The sequence below is a fragment of the Zootermopsis nevadensis genome, unplaced genomic scaffold (genome assembly GCF_977971745.1).
Source record: "Zootermopsis nevadensis isolate Lab colony 2312 unplaced genomic scaffold, Znev_1.0 Znev_ptg000029l, whole genome shotgun sequence".
Lineage (NCBI taxonomy): Eukaryota > Metazoa > Arthropoda > Insecta > Blattodea > Termopsidae > Zootermopsis > Zootermopsis nevadensis.
Window position 1 is genome coordinate 12,735,132 of NW_028259161.1, and position 19,205 is coordinate 12,754,336.

At 39.0% G+C, this 19,205-nt stretch overlaps 1 protein-coding gene across 7 annotated transcripts in view; it reads left to right on the forward strand.

The window, feature by feature from the left end:
* Nucleotides 1–19,205, forward strand: part of pnt (ETS transcription factor pointed) — a 331,267-nt gene that overhangs the window by 207,646 nt on the left and 104,416 nt on the right. The window lies entirely within an intron of this gene.

A 19,205-nucleotide genomic window follows, 5' to 3' on the forward strand; every position in this document is an offset into this window, starting at 1 on the left:
TGTATTGTTGCGGATTGCAAATAACAGTAATTTGTTATGTATGATCTCACATAATGTGACTGGGATGTTTGTAAACGAGGCCAACACCTCTTCCAGTTCACTCACGACCAACCGATCCAGTTACGCTTGTGTGACAGCCACTTATGAAACCAGAATGTAATAATTTAGGATACTTTTTTATCTTTGTCCTTCATGACAGGTATTAATACAGTAACTGATCTTAAGCTACGTCATTTGATAAAATTCGGGTTAGCTGAGTAAAATAGTGACGTCTTCCTTTCCGAAAGCATCGGTGTTGTTATTTTTGATGGTGAGAGTCCACATTCTGTAGCTGAAAACATCCTTCCGGTGTTCTACATTCACTTTCTCAGCAAAGAACACAGCATTATCAAAATCAAATGGACGAATTTTTTTTTAATTTGCTGCATTACGAAAGTCTTCAACGCTGTTTAGAGCACAGACTTCTCATACTGCGTGCGAAATATAAAGATGTTTTATTTGAACAGTTGTTTCATACAGTGTTGATAAGAGAGCGTCTGTCGGCAGCCGAATTTACCGATAAGTATTGAACTTCAACTGTCTTCACTCTGGATACGTTACGTCGCCAGAAGTGATCTGCAAAATCTCGTTGAAAAACGAAGTGAATTCTGACTTCATCTGTTGACTCTTGTAAGGAGGAACTAGAATAAACGCCTAGTATAACGGAAGAAAATTTACCTCGGGGTGACTTTGTCTCGTAATTAAGTATTCAGCGTGAACGTGGATAGGTTTTGAAGCCGGGCCTGCATTGAGGGAAGCCTGTACTCTAGGCACGAAACTGAATGATGTAATTTTTAGCAAAAATAGGAACAGAGGACCTACATACATAGTTAATGAATTTCTGGACAGAGTAAGAAAATATTATGGAACTCACATCAAAGATGAACCAAATTTTAAACGCGATTATTTCGGTGACAAGCTCGCTGCTTCTGCAATAGAACATACAACAATTAAAGTTAAGTTTTTCGTGACAAGAAACTTGGGATTGTCCTTATAGGCTTATTTTTTCCCATTAATGTTTTGGGTAAGAATTATGAACATTTTGTTTCCTATTTGACGAAATGTGCGGTGTATGGTAAAGGTACTGCGTGGGAGTGATTGAAATCGTGTGCAAGGATTTTTGTTTCGCCGCTACGTCAAGACCAGGATCAGGACTCGCTCTGCCTCCTGCCCTACAATTATTTCCGGAGACTTCAGTCTGTGCTGAAGGTGACCACTCACTTCACTTCCGTCAGGTGCTGACATTGAAAATGCATGGTTTTCCCTATGCTCCTGATTCATCTTCACCGGGAGAATTAACAGTTTATACGATGATACAGAGCAAATTATGTTTCTAACATAACCAACCGACACTACTCGTAGATATTCCGATGCCATGTTGTATTTATTTTCATGTGATCATTACATTCAATTCACAGTGAGTGCAGTCATACTTAGAATCTTAAATTTTAAGCTGTAGTTTTTTTAAGTCGCATGCCATTTTCTAAATAATACAGTGTTAAAATGGCTGTCTTCTGGGTTGCACCATGCACTTTAGTAGACGTCTACCGTCGCCGTGAGAATCTGACATCTAATGGTTTGGGCTAAAGTAACTGGCGAAATGTTTACGATCCCGTAAAAAGGCACGAGTGGACTTACCAAAGTCTCCCCCACATGTTCGTATATTTTTTGGTACTCCGGAACAAGGCAGTGTAACGAAACTTCTCAGTGCAGACAGCAGAAGAGAAATATAATTTCGTTCTAATCGCTGACCCTGCTGGATCTACTTGTTATAGCAAAAGACTTGAACACAGACTTAAGTTGGCCTTTTTTTATCTGTCAGAATCTAAAAGCTGAACTGTACAGGATTAAGGGGAAGTCTATGTAACACAGGATTGCTTTCAGGAGCACTCGATGAAATTCGATGATGTGGCATTAGAAAGAAGTTTATATTTATATATGAAATGCAGTTGGATCAGTGTTTGCGTTTGCTTACCGTCCCACATGACAAGACTTCATCCTCGTACAGTTATATAGGCCTAATAAGAACTGTCCTGCGCCGTATTGTTTCTTCTCATTCTTCTTTCTTTATCTCCAGCCTGATTTTTCCAGAAGAAACATGAAGATGCACGTATTTGTGGGTTTTTTTGGTCCTATTGACGCAACTGTGTATTTCATTGTAGCTGACGTGAAATTGTCATTATTAAAATCATAGAATTCCTTTGTAGATCGATTGTCGGCCATCTTTAAATAAATATTTTCGCGGCTTACATTAATACGCTGGAACGTGTTCACATTTTAATCCTTTCTGTTGGCGACACTAAGAGGTAGTGAGTGCCGGATGTACGGCATTGGTCGACGACGTCGTCGTGATAAACTTTAGGTGAATATAGGCCTGTATTGTAACCTTGATATTTCGCCTGCGTTATCTGTATGGCTGTGAGATATATATATATATAGAATTTGCGAGATTGTGATTGAAAACAGTAAAGTGATTTCCTGATTTCTAAATTTCCTCTTTGTTTCTGATTATACCTAGAAAATATTGGTTGTGTGTTCATATCTCGTGCCTATTCTCTTAGAAGTTTCGCCGAATTATTTCGTAAGCAACTTCTTACGTCGTTTATGGGGGACAAGCTGATCTTCATTAAAACGTTAAATACTGGGACCGGGCATTCTTTTCCCGGCCAAGACTTATACATGTGCGCGCTCTGATTTGTTGTCCTGTACACATAAGAGAAATTTCGTTGTGCTGATCTCTCACCTAAGGCGTCCTACAAATGTAGTCATAGTAAAGTATTAGTTATAAAGTAAAATACCTCTATGCCCTTAACTTCAACAATAGAAGGAAAAAAAACATTGTTTGAAAAGTGCAATGTGCTATTTGTTAAACGTGTAAGTGCTTTCGCAAGTGTACGGAGGGGATGCCATACCTGATCGGTCCTACTAATAGCACTTTTGTATGTGGGGAACTTTATTTGTATCTGATATTTGCATCTCTCTTACCTGCTCCTGTCTTACGAGAAATGGTTCGAATGTTATTTGTTATCAACACTGAGAAGACGATAAAGTTTGTCGGGACATGTCTTTTTGACTTTACATTAAAAATAGACCTCATTTATTTTCGTGTAACGTTTATGTTGAAGTATTCGTCTCTTTTAATGCCTTAATCTTTAATTTAAAACATGAGATATTTTTTTAAGCAACCTTCACCATTCCGATTTGCATTTGGAATATTAAACGATCGAATTACGAAGGCATTTTGATGCAGCTATTTGTGGTTCTTGATAGATACTGCAAATACAAGTCCGTTCCACAATGCCCAAGGCCTTTGAAGCAAACAAAGCAATAAAGATGGAATTATGCGTAATTAATAGGGGAAGACTTGTTTACTGCTATCACTAACAGACCTGAATAATTGGTCCCTACAGTGCAACAGAGATAGTTTGATCTTTTCTGAGATAAAAGGAACATCCATTACGACCTGTTTCTGTCACCACACTCTGAGTAGCCAATAGGAATGAATCCATGAGCCAATAAATGGGTCTTTCTATTATTGCCTTTATCGCAAAACCTTATTTTCAACATGAAATGTTTCTGATTCACGTCTTATCTGTAAAACAAGAAATACTGAGAAAAACGTATGATGCCTGCCTCCCTTTAAATAGGTTAATTGAATGTATTGTGTCATGTTATTAGCAAGAACCATAGCCTTAAATTATGAGTTACAATTTAGTGGTCCCATTTATATTAATAGAGCTCGCGATTGTGTGCCCTATATGATATCTGAGCTTCGTACCGCACGCCATATTTTGTTAACGTACAACGTGTTATGTTATGCAGGATATAAAGGTGTGTGGGATCACTTCCATAACAACGTTTGTCCTAGTTCTTGTTCCATAGTTACGCCATAAAAACATTTTGCGGGGGCGCCGTGTTGATTTATATTTTTCAAAAAATATGTTTCGTAGGAAAAGGTTATGCTTTTGGACATGCGTTACCACAAAATTTTCCGATAGTGTCGCCACTGTCCTTGTTACGTCAGACGTTTACGATATGCTCATGCTGATATTGATGATAAAGAGTACGAACTAGAGCAGTGGATGATCTTCAGTGACATGAAGTTAATGCAACATTTCTTTTAGCTCTTTGAGTTATTTGGACATGGACTCTCCGTAAAAATTACACTCGAAGCAAAGATCGCTAGAAACTGTAGGTTGTTTCGACCGATTTAGAGCCTTCTGCATATTTGGAAGTGATTAAATGCTTTGCTGTGCATAATGTTATTTTCAATCAAGACTCCAGACTGAAATAAGCAGTTTAAAACAAGGTTTTGTTTGAAGAAGGCCACCTTCGGCCTCACCTCCGTGAAAACCTCAAATTGTACTGAGGCTATATTTATTTTCGGCCAGAAAATTTGAGATTTGTGTTACAATTGAGACACTGACGTTGACATTATGGTGCAGAGTGTAGCTTCAGGTTGTGGTGTATCTCTGTTAGAATGTTGGCTTGCCATTTTGTCGTGTGTAGTGCACCCATGACTGTAGTTGTGATGGGTTTCCACGGCGCCATACTAGGTGGCAGCACGTGCGTTACCAAACATGGCGACGTACCATTCGATTGTGTCTCAGCATTCTTGTCACGTTAGAGAACAGGTAAGAAGCAGTGTTGTCGGCTCTAAGACATTTCGAACTTTGTTCTGAGACAGATGTTTTATATAAAACAATGGAATTTACCCCATTAAGACTCTTTTACTCAGGTTTAAATACGACATTTTATTGCACACATGTGCACGCCTTAATAAGATTATTTCATTTATTTGGAATTGGTCTAGGTACAAGATTTCACATTGGTTTTATAGGTTCTTCGTGCACAATTAATTAATACTTCCGAGTGTAAAATTCCGATTTTGTGTTTTTAGAGCCGCGTAATTTTGTTCCCAAATTGAAATAGTAATAATGAGTGTGTGCTATAATTTACGCATTTTGCAAAATCCTTAATATGCTGATGTTACTGTTACTCAGTTTTCAAAATTCACGGTCGATTTTAATCCTGTTTAGTAACTGGCAGCTTGCTGATTCTAATCTTAACCCTAATACTGGTTTTCTTGGATTTGCTGATATCCCCCAGGCAAGTGATTAATCATCCGTATCTTTTGAAAGGCTATGAAAAGAAACTGGCATTACATACCTTATAGAGTTGAGGAGGCATCGTTAAATAACTCACCAATTACAGTCATAGGCTGCCGAAGGTACTCAGCTGCTCTGTCCTGTAACATACTTAAACCGGCAGATCAGATATTTACTGCCTCCCAGTGGTAAATATTTCACCCTTCGGTCAACGTGCTCCGAGCGACGTTCGTTGCAGGGTAGCTAATTGTGTATTTCTGGTCGTGTTGGATGTTGTCAGCATCCGATGGCCACGTCCACATATATCATGTAGGTCAGTGAAGAAATATTGTAACTTAATGATTAAAGAAGACCCCGACAAAGGGGATGGCCAGTGCAGACGATCAATCAGCCAGTGACAATGTAATTTGAATAATGTATGCGCTCTACAGAGATGAAATTTCGCTATGTGTCTCTTGCTTTTACGCAACTTTCATTGTTTCTTGCTATGATCATGAGAATATTATTTTTGAAAGTAAATATATCACAGTTGCGTTTAACAAAGTAAGCTGTGCTTTTACATAATGTGAAGATGTCGCTGCACACAGGAAATAATAAAGAGAATAGTCTGTTCCGCAAATAATAGAAATAATGAATATTTCTGTCACATTTCATAGGTTTCCACCCACGATCATGAGGACGAGTCATTGAGAATGCCCATATGTCTGATCCAGACAATACAAATCGTGACAGACATACATATTTTTATGTAAAATTGTCCTTTTGGATTTTGCCTATCGTCAAAAGTATATAATAATAAAACTACAACGTTTCGGAAGCTGTATTCTGCTTCCGTCTTCAGGTGAGAAACTGAGAAAGGGGACAGAAAGCCTGTGTGTTGGGCCCCCTGCCCGAGCTAGCCTCAGACCCAGTCATGTTTTATTGTTTCATAATTTAGGAATGGTTAAGGACCGCAAAAAAAATTAAATATTATAAAGTACCAACGTCAGAACCTTCAGATTTCGAATATATATTTTTCTTAGAGGTAATTCAGGTTTTGTGCTTGCTGCATAATTTGCAGGAAAGACTCAGTTTAGTGTCATGACTGTCCTTGCTACGTTTTTTATTTTCGGATTGCGTAATAATTTCTTTGATATTAACTGAACCAGTAGAGCAACTGTCTTACTTCGACAGCGTGTAACGACCAGTAACTGACTTTTTTGGTCTTGCGTTTGCCGTATTATAGGTTGTATGTCGTATGACACTTGTTGCATGCCAGGTTTGCAATGCAGTAGTACCTGGCCTACACGCCTGTCAGAATGAAAGTTCAAGAATAAGATTCCATGGTACAGTCAGTTTTCTTCGGCAATAGATACTCGGCTGATTTTAGAAATTTCTGGAGGTTAATAATGTCAGTTCTGGGGAGAGGAAAAGAAAACGTACATAGGTATCTGTTTCAAGTTAATGAAATTTTATCGAATGATTACAGAATTTTTGAGATCTTCATAACCGCATTCATTTGACATAAATATTGAAACGCGTGCATTTTAAATCTTGGTCCAAGTCTTCCGAGTGGTATCTTGAGACGTCACGTTGTCGGGGGCGAGGTGTAATTAGCTCCGTTCCACAATTAACCCGAGTTTCTAAATATTATCAGTTACCGAAGTTCCCGTGACATACCGCTGTAGCCTACCACAAATTACGGAAAGTGAAATGGAATCGTCTTATAATTCGCTAAAGATATTTTTATGGAAGGATGTTTGAAGTTCTCACGGCGATGAAAATGACGATCTTGTTCCGAACTGTAACGCCGTAGGTAGAGTTTTGGAGGTACATACTGTTTCCATCTTCAGCACTTGAGCTTGAAAATTTTAACCGCGTATTTCCCCGAAACCTTTTCATCTACCGACAGATCCAAACGGGGTTAGAACATAGAAGACTAATATAAATATTTTTCTGAGCAACTAGAAACTTTCGGTACCTTTAATTGAGATGTTATTATCCTTTGTTTCTGTGGTGTTAGCTCTCTGCATGTCTTTACGGTTTGGACCCTGGTTGCATATGAACAAAATAATATCAAAGACACTAGGTAGTATACAATAATTAACCAGACCAACCATCTGTATGGTGATATTCTTGGTCTGGTTCGCCTCCACGAAATAGGAGTCGAACGTTGTGAATGAGTGGCCCCTCGTATTCGGCAGGTACTGGGTTCAAATATCGGTACGGATGCCGGCTAACTTGACCGACATTTTCTTGTTTTTCTCGGTCTTTCCAGTAAAATGTCAAAGCAGTACATTGAATTAGGCCACTCTCGCTTCCTTCCATAACCTTACCACTTCATTATTAGCTGACCACCCTGTTATTCAGCCTTATATAGTCTGAGCTCCTGACAGCGTCGTTAAACAAAACCATAAAGTGGACTAACCATAAGGAATTAGCAGCTTTTTCTACTGCAGTTACAGTCGTGTTTAGTTAAATATCAACATCTTGCACCTTTACATATTTAAAGTAAGCTTATTTTTAATTTCTATTGCGTGTATGTTGGTGAAGGTATTAATGCCCAGAGTAAGGTAAAGAAATTTGCTTTGTTCCCAAGAACTACGCCATGAAAGCTTTAGAAGATTTGGCGGTTCAGCTAGATTTTGGATGGAGATAGGCGGTTTGGTTTTTTCGCTTTACCTCTGAGAATTACCCTCGGGTGCAAGAGGGACAAGAGGTTGAATTGGCCCCAGGGCGGTGGCGGAAGAAAGGTTTGACATCAGTGGTTTTCAACATTTTTAGCCATGGGGACATAATTTGTTGTTCAGTGAAACTTAGCAGGATTTGAGATTTTCAATGTTGAAAGTCCGAAGATGGCTGTCTTAAGTGAAACTTGTTTGTAAACATAATGCTACTTTATTAAAAACTAATCGTGCCACACAGTATCTCTGACAAAATTTATTTGTTGGTTGTATTATTTACTTGTAGTGTTTGTTATTTGGGACGCGTTTGCACCCATCCATAACGCATATTATTTTATTTCCTCGATTTTAAGACGCACTTTTTCACATTTTAACATTTCTTACATTTGACTGCGTCTAAGAATCTTTCTTCCTGAAAACCCATTACTAAATCAAGGGTGTGTCTTACAATCGAGGAGATACGGTAATTTTCTTGTAGAGTATGGTAGAATGGGTCTATTACAAATTGTAGACTTCGTGGCCCACATAAAACACTGGTGATCGCTGGTTGATAACCCATATTTTAGGTCCTCATCAACACGTACAGCCCCTACTCATAGGCTTCGATCTTTCCGTCTTAGAAATTTATTGATATTTTTATTTGCCTATCATTCTTGATTAAAAGGGATTTGAGGTATTATTATCACGCATATTTTTTGTTTCTCACAGACGACTTTTCATACGTCTGCATCGAACACTCGTATTATTATCATTTCTGGGAATCAAGGAGAGCAGACTTTTGCAGTAGTCTCCTTGTATCTTGGAGCCTGCTAAGTGGAACCCTGTAAAGAGAATGCCGACGCCTCGTAGTTAAAAGTGGATTAATTTCGATCTGAGACATTGCCTTGACTTGAAGAGGGTGCCACTTGCTTGCACATACTCTCTTTTAGTGCAAATGACGTTTTGCTGTTGATGCTGTCTCATAGGTTGCGGGAAGACTGGAAGGATTGTTTGGAGTAATGAAAACACAAGAACGTAATAACGTGTAGTTACGTATTAGGAGGTAGTCACTCATTTCATGCCGCAGAGCACTTGAGAAGCAAATCAATCCTTTAGCTTTTCATGTAATCGGAAGTTCGTAATTGTATCCACAGGAGCTAGTTTCTTGATCATATAGTGGGTTTTATGCGTAATGAATCCATTCTCGACCCTCATATTAACTTTATTTAAGTACTTTCCAACACGTTCAGCCAATTCTACATGAAGTCATGTTCCTGTATGTATGTCAAGAGATATTTTGCCTCCTTCCAACCCATGTGCATTCTTTTTCAAGTTTTGTCACATTACAAACAGTGGATTTTTACTGAAGTCGAAGTGAAACACCCTGGTAAACACATGTTGAAGACTTATGAAGTAGGGTTTTGAATACTAATTGCAAATAGCGTTGCTGAAGGATTTATGAGAATGGCTATAGCACGCGCCTGTATGGTGTTGAACGTCAAAGCTTCGTGGCTAGTAGCCCTGCTTTGTGTTCGGCAGTTTCCGGGTTCATATATTGCCCTGGAGACAGGTTATCCGGACTGATTTTTTTCTCACGGTTTTCCTCAGTCCATCGAGATATTCCTTTTCAAGTCGTCATTCAGAGTCATATAATCTGAGTTATTGAAATGGTATTTATTTAAATACAGAATAAATTAAATAAATATGTCAAAGTCTTGCTCCTTTTAATACATTTTTGGTGTTCCTTCATCGTAACGGTTCGGTTAAATCAATTTTTATTTTTTTAATGTGTACGAAACCAATAAATACGTGAATTTTTCCTCACATCATACCACACACTAACGTTGTGCTTTATTTTCCCATAGGATCCCCGTCACAGTTTAAAAGTCGATTCTTGATGTAACTCACTGATCGATCTCGTTAGACCATTGGGGTATGAATTTCCTTAATTATTTCCGGGGTTTGTCTGTCTCAAAGGTTTTCGTAGCATTCCCCATTCTCCTTTTTTTCGTACACGCCACTACCCGATGTTACTAGGTTGACTTCGGCCCTGGGAGCTGTAACGCATTTCGGAGCCGCCGTGCTGGCAGCTGGTCATCCACTGCTGCAGTCAGCACCTGCTCGTGTCTTCAAGAACACGCAGGAGCTCCTAGTAGGCCGTGACATCTACCCAACTGACTCAACACTAATCAAGAACGCCATTGTTGGAGTGAATCACCAATTGTCTGCCTTGTTTATATGTACTGGAGGATTCAAGTACCGCGTTCAGTTCTGTCTGACGGCCAGGTACATGGCCATTCATTTGCTTCCAGTCTTATGGCGGCAGTGCCCGATAATAGGGTGATTTTAATTTGTATGGGGATGTGGAGGAAGTGATGTTTGTTTAGGCTCAGTTACTGCGGGTTGCATATGCAGTAATCGCTTCAGAAAATGGAATTAAAAGCAAATACGAAACAATATTTGTAAGTCGTCTGCCACTTCGGATTATGTCTTGTGTGCCGGCCGGATAGGTGTCGTCCTTATTTGTTTTACCTAGTTCGAATCTCTGTCTTGAACGGGCTGTTCCAACAGGATTTTCCTGACTTCTCTTAGTACCTACCTTTGAAGCAGGTACTATTACAATAAACCACTGCCATATTCGGAGACACCATATGGTGATGTAACCTGAAATATTACTCTTTTTTTGTGTTTTTCTGAGTTTATTTCACAGTATACTGTCCTCTGCGTTTTATTTACTTATAATCATCATGACTATAAATAGGGATCGCTTTGCCTTCAGACTCATTTGTATATCTCATGGTATGTAAATCACTGTACTTGAAGAAGGAAACTGGAATTTACTGTTCTCCCATAACGTAGGTTCTGCCAAGGATTTGCCCCGATTCATGTAACCACTGTGTATTGAGATCACTTGGAAGGCCTAAGCTTAGATGGAAATGTAATCTTAACATGAATCTTGGAAGACATTATATGCGAGAGGGTGAACTGGGTTTATCTGATTTAAGACAGGGACCAAAAAGCCGAGCAGTTTTTGGAAAATATAACTTAGTTTCTTTTTTTGGTTTTGTTGATAAACCCATGTACCTAGCACAAATTTGTGGGCCCTGTAATGTCGTCTTGAGCTTAATTCCTTAAACCTGACTGTAGTAATAATCCAGTTCATTTCAATTCGATCCAGTTCTTGCCAACAGTGCAATGAAATCCCGTAACAGGCGATCACTGAAATGAATACAAGGTAAAATAACATTTAAATAAATCATTGACTAAATATAATTTGCCTGAATCCAGGTTAATTATAAACATAGTTTATGTAAGATAATGAAATGTGGTATTTTAGTTTTTTTTTCTTTGAGGTTGGAGCTCTTGGTATTACTGCCGGGCTCCTGTCACACCTGTTTCATGCACAACTGAGCAGTGGATAGTTGTTATGCATTCTTTCTGTTACGGAAACAGAATGTTCGATCCCGTCTTAATCTCGTTCAGTTCACATCTCTACAGCCTTTTGTCTCAAGTCTTATTTTGGTTTTAGGCTTATGCTCACATCTTAGCAATGTCCAAAGTTTTCCTTTCCCTTGAGAGTTTGGAGCCAAAACAGTATTCTGTATGCTTTTAAAATGTTGTTTCAGTATATGTGAATTACTATTATTCGATTAATGAATTGTGCAATGTTTGCATTAATCGAATGGCTTGTTTAATTCAGCTTGTAGTTGTTGTTGACTGTTTTTGTAACTGTGCGTTGACTTTATTTCTGGACATGCAGGCAGACTGTCTATATAAGATTTGAGTTTTTCACAGCGGTGAGTATGAAGATTTCTGTTGCGACCTGATGACGGAGGCAGTATGACCTCTGAAACGTTGGTAAACATCGACCAGACTACACAGCGCAACAACCCAGAAGACAGAAATCTTCAGACTGTAGGCCGCTTATGCCAGGCATCATTATGGATCCCATTTTGTCCAGTGACCAAGATTATCAAATACAGCATTCTTACTGTCCCATCGTTATAGGGATAATAAATTCGTATTTTAAAGTTAAATTGAAGTTCAAATGTTCCTGTTCTGCCACTGGAAGTCGATGTTTTAACATAGCATGGTAACACTAACGGTCTGTTCTGACTGTCTGTCAGTTGTTGCTTTTTTAAGGTGTTTTAAAACTTCTATTAAGTTACTTGTGGCTTTTCTAGAGTCTAGAAAGTAACACGATGTGTTACAGAATACAACTTGGGGGGGGGGGGGGTTATAGAATAGGGCAGATGGATAGCACGTGCCGAGTTACAGGTTGGGGACGGGGGGTTGCCTACAAAGAAAGGGTGAGGGGATGTTCACCTGGAGTTTGCTACACCTCAAAATATATTGTATAAAGTATAATGATATATTATCAAACATTAACATCTTGTAGGGTAGAAATATGATGTAGGTTTGTGAGGGGGGGAGATGTATCCATTTTCCATCTGTGCAATGCAATGCAATGCAATGCAATACTTAGAATTTATAATGCCAGCCTTCTTGTTTCTCATGCTGGTTATTAAACGTGTGGCTTCATCGTCAATACGATTTCTAATCCAATGTAAGTGGTATCATAATTATTAGCTGACGAATATATAAGTATAAGTTCGGTTGTTACCTTTGACTTATTGAACATAAAATTGGATATAGGTAGACCGCGTTCGTAATAATATTTCCTCTTCTGGAGAGAGTTCGTAAAGCGAGCCGCTATCTATTGTCAGCGCATTGGTATTATAATAATATGGAGTTACTTTCCCGAACGACCGAAAAATGACCAAATAAAAATTAGAAATCAAAAACTTTATTGCTTGAAACGAAATATACAGACTACAGAAATATATGATTAATATACATTCTATAAAAATACTGAACAGCGAGATCTTTCGCAAGATGCGCACCAGAGCAGACCGTAAGGTAAACTGTTTCGAACGTCCCCTGATTTTACTGACAGGGCGACGTTTCGTCCTTTGCCTTCGATTTCGTTAGCAAATTATCAATTTTGTGCGGTAGATTTCGGATGCGTTCGGTTGACGAGCCAAGCTGAAGGCGTGTGCTTCATTATAACAGTTTATACGAGCCGAATTTCATAATGCGAATCTTCATAAACTGAGGGCTGTGAGGAATGTGAATATGCTCCGAAATAGATGACTAATCGAATCACAAAATACCGCTGCTTTTTGAAGGGACTGAATTAAACACCGAATTATGTTTACCGTGTATCGTTAAAAGTAAACGGAAATGTCGAAAACTGAGGCTAAGGACTGTGACGTCACAAATCTCTACTCGATGGGTGAGCAAAACAGAGCCCATGAAACGAAACTGAATCAGGCCTTCTCTGTTAGGTACATGATAGGCGTGTGACATCCACTCGAAATCTGGAGAATGTTTTGCAGCGGACTGCTTTTTTGTCATTACATCAACATCACGGATTAAGCTCATGGCCCCTTCTGATTGCATGGATTAAAATTGTCGAGTCTCTCTGTCGGACAGTCCTGACTGACATTTTCTATATCGATAAAAAAGCAAGCTGGCGAGGGAGACGCATTTGTGTGTCTGTTCTTTTTTTTATTTTATCAACATCCAGCATTTGGACCTGTACGAAGGTATAGGTATGGCAGTTAGTGTGTAGAATTTTAATAATCCTAGGTTTCAGCATTTCATTATTATTGAATTTTTGCCTGGTAAGCCCACGTAATTCGCAACACTGTGTAGATTACACATTTAATGCAGGGAATGTCTTGGTGTTCCGTTGTCGCCGTAAGCATTAAATGGGTGTCTCCTGTGATGTAGCACCGTGTGGTCTGGAAGATATTGGACGACGTTTCAGAGGAGCTTTCTGCCTCCATCATTACGATGTCACCCTTATAAGGGAGGCATCAAGTACCTCTGAAACGTCGGTAAACTTCCACCAGGCTACACCCTTCTTCAGGAATGACTGGTTTATTATTTGGGCGAGATGCCGAATTTGGTCGTTTATTGTCATCCCTAATTTGAGCTACTCTGTGCTAATTCTGTCATGAGTGCTAGCTGCAGTTGACATTTCGTCAAGTCATACTCCTAGATGTATTTACACATGTGTGTATATATATTATGGTCGTGGCTCTTGAATTGGCTCCAAACGAAGAAAAACTTCGCTCTCCAGATGTTGCTATAGCCTTGCGTCGTTGGCAGTTCCCCTCGTCACATAACTTAAACTTCCATTTCCAGGTTGTTCACTTGCACATTATGTAGGCCTGATATGGTCTCAATCGATAATTAGTTTTAAAAGTATGTTTAATAGCTGTCATTTATTTAACTCTATGGAGCAGAGCGTCTCCTGAGATATTCGCCCGGATATTGAAGACATTCCTTGCCTGCATGGAATCTTGAAGGTTTATTATCGTGTACACGAGAGCCCGCTAATTGACCCAATCCTGAGTCGAAGTGAGTCCAATCCACATTCTTCAACTGTTTTTTCATTTTCTGTTGCTTTGGTTATTCCATTTTTTATCCAAAGTTATCTCCAGTGAGATGCTTTATCGCCACTGCTTTTTAACGTGCCGTTAGGAAGGTATAAGATCATCAGCTTTCGGCCTGTGCTGATGTTAATTTTTGAGGCGAAAACATAAATTCCATTAAGGAAAACACAGAAGCTCTGTTAGGTGATGGGGAATGAATTGCTGTACAAATAAGTTTGAGAGGTAGAGGACAAATTCGTAAATAAAGTTAACTTAGAGCAAAACTCCTTCAAAAAGGTAGCAATTCTCAAATATTTCGGAATTACGGCAGTAAAACTGAATTCGCGTACAGAATTTTTGTTGGAAATCCTGACGTGATAAAACCACTTGGAATGCATTACTGAATGGGAGGATAATATTAAAGTAGATCTTGGGGAAATAGAATTGACGGTTGTAGACTGAATTGTTCTGGCACGGGATAATACCTGGTGGTGGGCTCTTGTGAATCGACTTTCGGGTTCCATGAGAGGCAGGAGCTTATGACTAGCTGAGCGACTGTTAGCTTCTGAAGACGGACTCAGCACCATTGAAATAGTTTGTTACTTAAGCCATTCAAAAGGATCTGTCCCGGTCGTCTTGAATAGTAAGACGAAATAAGTTTAATTAAGTGCCTTTCTTTGAATTGTGATCTGTATTTAAGGTTCTCACGGCGACAAAGATATCGATGTTAGCCTTTTAGATAACAGGATCCTGTAGTTAGATACCAACGTTTCATAGGAACATATTAATGTCTTTTTCAGAACTGTAATATCTGACGTATCTGTCTCGTTAATGTTCTTTAAATAACTTACAACGATCTGTTTGCTAGCCTGTAATAATGCGCCCATTCAGGGCATGTTTCTTTCTTATTTCTTCAATGGGAACGGAATCCATTCACAAAGCCTTACCTTAGCGAAAGTAATTACGCGCCATCTTGGCATCAGAGATGTCGTTTGCCTCTTCTTGAATTGCTTTGAGCGTGTTATTGTCATGATTACTCCTGTAATTCCTCCTGAATTCGATGGGTCTGGCCTGTGACTGTTGGTGAGATGAACCATGGTCTCACTTTTTAACTTTGTAAGGCAAAATGCTGTGGCCTTTTGGAGAGAAGGTTGTTTCCCTAATATTGCCACCTTGTAAATCGAAACTTCTCCTTCCATGAATTCCCTTCGAACATGGTCGTACGCGTCTTGTTGTCTGGTAGAAGTTTGCCGGACCCACCGCTCTGATGATAGAGGCAAAAAGAATCTTTGAAACGTCGGTAAACTTTTATTAGATTATACGGCGCAACACCATTGAAAACTTCATCTTCATAGCCTACATATGACTGCAGTGAATGCAGTATTACCCTCTGTGAGACAATGGGCCTATATATGATGAAATTATGTGGAAGTTACACAACCGATTTTGAAACAGCGGCTTTCTTGTTTATAATATATCATTTTTCACGGTGATATCCCAATGTCATGTAAAGCATGATAATACATATGAAGTACAGAGAAAGAATCATCTCTAGCATAGCCATACCACACGGCATATTTATACACTGTGGAATAGCCTGGTCATCCCGTAATAAACCATTAATTTTTATTGGTGATATATTAAGAGATTGAACGACTAGAATAAATATGGACAAAGACTGACGAAATGTTGATTTTTGTACATTTAATTCCTGTAGCGAAAATGAAGGGTCTCTGTTTAAAATTTTTTCAGTCATAACGAACCTCGTATGTGGTGGTAACACTGCAAACAATAACATAAATTTGAAACTGCTGTTGTGGCATTTCCTCCACGTCAGCCATAATGACTTGATCATCAGAATGCACCTAATAAAGATGAATTTGACTTCAAAACAGAAGCAGTTCTCACAACACTCCGCTGTGTGTTGAGGGATGTCGAGATTTGATTCAGACGAAAAAGGATCTAAGGATAAAATGAATTCAGTCTATAATAAGGCCTATATGCATAAATTAAGCACCATTTTATACGAAGATTCATTGTTACATAATCGAGTTATTTTCTGACTATATATTTTGTTTAGAATCGTCACCTCATTAATTAGCCTCCTCCAGGAATTTCGGGTTTATCCCTAAACCACTTTTTAAAAGTTGGCAAGGATCCGGCAGTGCTCATGTTTTTCTAATAAATCGCATGCATCGTGCGTAAGTAGCCTTGGAACACATTTTATCGTGATGCGATAATTTAGCTAGAACGTTTTTTTTAAATTTATGAAAATGGTACCTATTGCTCTTCTGAGGTCTGGGAAAGGCATCCGGCTGAGGAATAGTTATAAAGTAATTAGTTGTTTATGTACAATCCTTTGGATTAAGTAGCTTAAACATTTGATACAGCCATAGTAAATAGGGCTTTTATCCCCTTTCCTTCACAGTGCTAAGCGAGTTTACAATTAAAACTTTTTATAGATTTTTATCTTTCTGTTTGATAAAGTCGCTCCAGGAGTGAATGTCTTAAATTCCCTAATGTGAAAATTTTTCCCTGTGAAATCGGTAAATAAACCACTTACTTAATTGGCATTTGTGTGTCCCTACTTTACAATTCAAGTTAAAAAGACAAAGAGAAACAGACCAGTTTATATAAAGTTCTGTACAAGAAGCACCTGGCACTCAAGTAATTATCCGATTCGTCATCTACTTACGAAAGAATGGCTATGTACAGTGAACTCTTGAGTAGTCTCATCATGAGCCAGAAATTGCACATCACCTGTTGTTATTTCAGTAATTATTTTAATCTACGAGAAACAGCCAGACAGGCCTGCATAAATTTTGTTTTAAATTCAGGAGCCATCTCCAAAAACGTGGAGCCAGTGTGTGTCCATAAAATTGTATGCCACCTAGCTCCAGGGATTTTTGGCGCCTGAGCTAGTACACCATTTTTCTGACGTCCAATTTTCTTTTCTTTCGTGACTTTGCGACGGTTCAAGTATTTAACGAAAGTTGCTAGAATAAAGCAGAGGTTTGAATATTTTCTCCCCACAGTCTTACCGAACAAATACTTAGACGATTTATTAATATATACGACGTCCAATTCTGTCTGTTTTTCCTTTTTATCCCATCTCTCGACGCACTAGAACTTAAGCAGTTGATGAAAGCTTAATTACATAATCCAATAAGTAAAGCAAACCGCGGTTTTCGGTGTGTATATGTATATATATGACCACGGCTGTATTTTGGGTTGTTGTTCCATATGTATTCCGGTGGAACCTTACTGACATTTCAGAGGAGCTTACTGCCTCCATCATTACGGTTTTGTTCTGATTATGGAGGCAGTATGATCCTCTGTCATCGGCCAGCATCTATAAAAGTACACGGTGCAACAACCCAGAAGACAGCCATCTTCATATTCGCCGCCGTGAGAACCTAAAATCTCACTTCGGATGATTAGCACGAGGAAATAATTATGGCTTCTATTGAAGTAGGGACTGTCCCAGAATTCTCATGAATGGGTTGAATATCACGAATCTCCACACCAGAGCTGGGCTAAATTCTAACCGAAGTGTATCATGTAGTGTCTACATTGTCTTATACGTGTAAGACGAAATGTTATATTTGTTGCACATACGTTTCATCGGCGAAAATACGAGTCGATTTTGGTATTTTGATTTGTAATACTATATGGATTTGCAGGTAGATACCAACGTTTCGTAGGAACATATTGCATCCATCTTCATCCTTGTGAAATGTTGGTATCTGCTTGCAAGTACATATGGTATTACCGCACAGAAGACCTACATCGATGTCTTTATTGTCTTTAGAATCTGACCTCATATACTTAAAGAGGTTTAAATTAAATTTCTCTGGTGAGAGCAACACATGGTTAGCAAGGACGAACATACATTGAGGATGTTTGGGACGGGGGTCTTGAATTGAATAATGGAACCTAAGAGAGACAAAGTGAGGAATCGCCCTGATGACGGAGGCAGTATGACCTCCGAAACGTTGGTAAACATCTACCATACTACACAGCACAACAACCCAGAATCGCCCTGATGACGGAGGCAGTATGATCTCCGAAACGTTGGTAAACATCGACCATACTACACAGCGCAACAACCCAGAAGACAGAAATCTTCATACTCATCGCCCTGATGACGGAGGCAGTACGACCTCTGAAACGTTGGTTAACATCGACCAGACTACACAGCACAACAACCCAGAAGACAGAAATCTTCGTTAAAAGTTGTTTGTGATGCCTGAAAGGGCTAGACCACTTTGAAGACCTAGGTATGGATGGAATGATAGCAATCCGATGAAAGACTTAATTTTATGAAGCCAAAATTGATTCTCTATTTCCGTGCGATTACAATGATTGAAATGTTCGTGTGTATTGATGTGTCCTTCAATTTTGCTTGCGGCTGTACTGGGTGAAGTGTTCAGATCTGTAGGAGGCGCTGTGTGACGGATCGGTGCACTTAAAAATTGTTTCCATGTCTGAGTAGTGAGTCAAGGACAGAAAACATGGATGAAGCACAAAAGAAGGCATCGGTTGGCAGTGTAATAACGTTAATAACAGGTGCTGTGCCTTGACATGGGTCAGCCACCCACACCTGCTCGTATATTCTTGAGCTACAACGGGGTTGTGCAACATGCAACCCGGGTGGACTTCGTCGTCAAGACGGTCACTTTCACACAGTTGCTCTGATATTTCCTTGGACCGTAATCAAAAGTTGCGATGTACTTTCAAATCAGTATCCTTGAGCCATGGCTGCGTCATTTCATATTTCCACAGTTCCATATCTATAATTATGTAATGATTCCACCCTATAGGCTATACATAATGTATTTATTTGAGAATCCCAAGCTCATAAAAAAATTCGACGCTGACTTTCAACTTACTCGTTTCATTACCAGCCTTTATTTACAGGAAGGAATAACAGAGTGTTGCAAAATGTTGTTTTGACGAATTCCGTGTTTCAT